The 5,000-nt window shown below is 35.9% G+C and overlaps 1 protein-coding gene across 3 annotated transcripts in view; it reads right to left on the bottom strand.

The window, feature by feature from the left end:
• The window catches only part of LOC137621656 (uncharacterized), a 217,435-nt gene that overhangs the window by 74,721 nt on the left and 137,714 nt on the right, over positions 1–5,000 (bottom strand). The window lies entirely within an intron of this gene.

Here is a 5,000-nt window from a genome sequence, read left to right as displayed (position 1 = left end):
ATATATATATATATATATATATATATATATATATATATATATATATATATATATATATATATATATAGATATATATATATATATATATATATATATATATATATATATTATATATATATATATATATACATAGGCTATACATACACTGTATATAATGGCAGTTTTATTTAGTAATTCTTCATACCTAAGCAGCCTAATCTTCAGCAATAATCATAAAACTACCAGAAATCTCAAGTGATTAGTTATTTTGAATTCTGTTTCCGTTGGAGTAAAATATTAAGACACAGTAATAGACAATTGGTTTAAATACCTTTTAGAAATCTATAAAGAGAAGAATCGTTCTTCAAAGTTACTGGGATAGTTTGAGTTAAATGTACGTCGGCTCTAATTGCAAGAAAAAATTAAATGATAGTATATTAAATATAAATCAGCACTCGTTAAGTGCAAATCTTAATATAAAGAATCTTGAAAAAAAGATGAGTGATTCTCTCTCTCTCTCTCTCTCTCTCTCTCTCTCTCTCTCTCTCTCTCTCTCTCTCTCTCTCTCTCTCTCTCTCTCTCTCTCTCTCTCTCTCTCTCTCTCTCTCATAACTTCCCAACAGAGAACACTAAAAACGCCAAATATGAAAAAAAAATACTCCCATAAAAATGCATCTATATAGTTTTCGTATTTAAATTTATGCATTTGAAATTAATTTTTTTTAATACAAAAAACCAACTCGATGATCTATTAGTACATATCCTCAAATGTTTCTTTTTCATTCAAATAGTGTTCGGACATTTTTCAATTATCTGCATGATGGTAGTTTTATATATTACTATATCACAAACATCGATTCTCTGTTAATTATCGACATTGGTAAATGACGCATGTACTTCATCTTCGACTCCCGAGGCAAATAACTAATTTCTTTCACTGACCTGACTCACTACTATTGAGAAAATAACAAATAATTGCAATCATTTACTACGCAACCAGACTCCAGACCGCATTTCAGGGGATTATTTCAAGATCATACTTTTCATCATCATCATCTCTCCTACGCCTATTGACGCAAAGGCCCTCGGTTAGATTTCGCCAGGCGTCTCTATCTTGAGATTTTAATTCAATACTTCTTCATTCATCATCATCTACTTCGCGCTTCATAGTCCTCAGCCATGTAGGCCTGTGTCTTCGAACTCTTCTAGTGCCTTGTGGAGCCCAACTGAACGTTTGGTGAACTAATCGCTCTTGGGGAGTGCGAAGAGCATGCCCAAACCATTTCCATCTAAACCCCCCCCCCCCCCATCATGATCTCATCAACATATGGCACTCAGGTAATCTGTCTTATAGTTTCATTTCTAATCCTGTCCTGCCATTCAACTCCCAATATCCTTCTCAGGGCTTTGTTCTCGAATATACTAAACCTAAAGGAGATTGTTTCATTGTTATACCCTGACTTATGTACATAGAGTAACACCGATCTCACTAAACTGATATATAGTCGGATTTTTATATGTAATTTCAGGCGATTTGATTTCTAAATTTTACTTAATCTACCCATTGTCTAATTTGCTTTTTTTTTAAATCTTTCACTAAACTCTAATTCTAAAGATCCTGTATTGGAGATCATAGTTCCTAAATACTTAAATGACTCTACCTCATTAATCCTTTCTCCTTCCAGTGATATTTCATCTTCCATTGCATACTCCGTTCTCATCATCTCTGTCTTTCTTTTATTTATCTTCAACCCAACCTCGTGTGATATTTCATGCATTCTGGGAAGCAACCATTGCAAATCTTGTGGTATTCTGCTAAGAAGGACATCATCATCAGTCTACTCTAGGTCTGCTAAATTCCTATTACCAATCCAGTCCAATCCTTCTCCACTATCTCTGACTGTTCTACGCATTAAAAAATCCATGGGGAGGATAAACAACCTAGGTGACAACACATTACCTTGGAGTACTCCTCTTCAGACTGGAGAAATCTAAATTGATAACTGACCCGCTTAAACCTCACGTTCAGATAATAGTGAAAACACAATACATCTTTATCATTACCCAAATGTCCGTGCATATGGGTATGTGAGTGCACGGGAATTTATTAACCCCAGCTTGTCTCTTGTGCGCAAACTATTTTCGTCACCCGGTATTTTCATGACCGTGACTCTAATGTCTCCGGGAGCATTAAATTTCCAGCGCACGCCAGACCGTGTCTCCATCCGTCACGTCGTCTCATTCATGACGTTTAACAATGGAGGAATAAAATAAAGGTTGAGGTACTGCTGATGGCATCAAAGACCTATTCAGTGAGTGTGTTTAGGAGAAGTACTTCCGCTCATGTTTTCAAGGTTTATCTTGGGAGTAATGGCTTCTGTTCATGTTACATAAGCGTGATTAGTGCGACCATGCCTCAAAATTCTTTTCTGCTGAAACTAACTTCGTGTTTTAAACATTTCGGTGATCACACTGAGGCCAAAAAATAGCACTTTTTATACCGTTGTTACAGTAAAGTTACACCATCAGAATCCCTAGCATACTTAGTACCTCTTCGGAATCAGCTAGCAAGTAGGTGCAATAAACAAAAACGAACACTTCCGGATCTGAAAAAAAATACACAAAAATGACCCACAGGAATACTAAGAGGTCCGCCTCCAATCTATCCCTTTTAAGATAATAGAGCACATCTAATTTCCTTGGAAGACGTCACGCATTTCCTCCCAGCTTTCTCACGCTTCATTTCCGCATCTTTCCCTATTTCACGATGCTCGTCAACCTTGGGCCGGACCACAGACAAGGTCATCACCCATATCGCACCTTCTACGGAATCGAGGGGGAGTGGAATCACTCCAACCACATCGGACGTTGCATAAGGAGTTAAAAATAACGTTATAGCGAACAGTGAATAGCGTAAATCCCGAAAGACCTAAGTCCGTTCTACCTCAGCCATTCCGACGTCCGTTCACTTTCCAGACATAAATGTTCAACTTGCAACATACTTTATGGACCACATAAAGTATGTTGTATAATGCAGAAATGTTAAGAAAACGAGGATGGGGAGTAGAAGACAGATATACGGTTGGATACTAGGCATGAAGGAGGCTGTTGGGAGTTTTCTGTGTGAGAGTATGAAGTAGCTATGTTGTGTATCAGTCAAGAGTGATTAGGAAATACTGTATACCTAATACGTAGCCTATTAACATAAACACGCACAAGCGCACACACACACACACACACACACACACACACACACACACACACACACACATATATATATATATATATATATATATATATATATATATATATATATATATACATGCAATTAATAACCATTTTAGACTAGATTTACATGTACAAATCAAACCAATATGGAAAACAGGAACGTATATATATATTGGTGTATATATATATATATATATATATATATATATATATATATATATATATATATATATATATATATATATATATATATATACATACATATATATATATATATATATATATATATATATATATATGTGTGTGTGTGGGGGGGGGTATGCTAAAAGTCCATGGCCCCAAATATCTAATCCAAAACCAGTTTGGAAAAAACCTAAAATAAAGAATAAAATGTAAAAGGGCAATAGAAAAAATTGATAGGCAATTTCAAACAAACGAGCAACACAAGAACTACGAAACATAATTGAGTAGACTTGCACAACAAGGAAGCATGCAGTAGCTCAAGTTTGGACTTCTAAAGTTCCATTAATTCAACTTATTGATTAGGAAGAACAACATTACACGTTTTTATCACACAAAACAAAAAGGGGGGGGGGGGCAAAATCTATATCACACAATATACTATTGAGCCGTATTTAAAAGAAGCAAAGACTGTTGGAAATAGCTGTAAATATTTCCCTTTGACCGTGAAGGCTGGAATACACTTCGAGTTGACGGTTTGTTTCTCATGGTTCTTGATCTAGAAGGTCCATAGCTACCATAACAAAGCCCACGAACGTTTCTTCCATTATTCCAGTACAATGGAATCTCCTTAAAGGGACACAGCACACTAAAAGACATCACACTTGTTTCTTCTGTATTTTTCCACATGATAAAGAAACAGTACAAGGGAATCTTTATCAAGGAACACTGCATACTGGAACACACGAGACTTCTTCGCTCTGCTGAGTACATCTTGTAAATTTTTCCCCTTGACCCGGAAGGCTGGAATACACTTGGAATTAACAGTTTGTTTCTCAATGGCTCTTGACCCAGAGAGAGAGAGAGAGAGAGAGAGAGAGAGAGAGAGAGAGAGAGAGAGAGAGAGAGAGAGAGAGAGAGAGAGAGAGAGAGCGCGCACTCAGATAAGTTTTAGCAGGAACCTCAGATGCCAATCCTCAATTGCAGGACTCAATTCACGATCAATCATTCAAACATCATGCTAGGTATCAAGGTATTTATGGAAAAGACAAGAAAATGTACGAATAGTATTACAATTGTATTCGTTTGCAACTTGGACATATTCCATGAGAAACAGCTCTTAACCGAGTATAATTATTACAAGTTATGTATTCATTTTCAAGAAATAAGCAGGTTCCTGTTTCTCCAAATAAGCATGTCTACAAAAGTAATTAAACCAGTGTTAATCCTGAAAATAAATAAGCTTATCAACTATGTTGACAATTTTTTTCGTGTAGTGTCCATCTTCGTCATAAAACTATGACCAATATAAACGCAGATGAATGAAAATGCCATACCAATTTCCTTTAGATTTAATTTATTTGTTACAAGAGTATGGCATATCATTGATAACCAGCATGATAAGGACTTCCAAACATTCTTTTTGAAACATCGGTAAATGCTAGATGCAAGTAATAACCACAGACGTGTGTAGCATAACTTATCATTTGCTTACATTCTGATTCAGAAGCGAAGATAAAACCTTCGACGCCAAGATAATCAAGAGGGAGGAACAGAATTAAACTAATCACCGGGGTGAGCATCAAACTCTCCAACATCACACAAATGAGCCC

The sequence above is a fragment of the Palaemon carinicauda genome, chromosome 28, assembly GCF_036898095.1.
Source record: "Palaemon carinicauda isolate YSFRI2023 chromosome 28, ASM3689809v2, whole genome shotgun sequence".
NCBI lineage: Eukaryota > Metazoa > Arthropoda > Malacostraca > Decapoda > Palaemonidae > Palaemon > Palaemon carinicauda.
The sequence above is the reverse complement of the archived record's forward strand: the minus strand, read 5'-3'. Positions and strand labels throughout refer to the sequence as shown.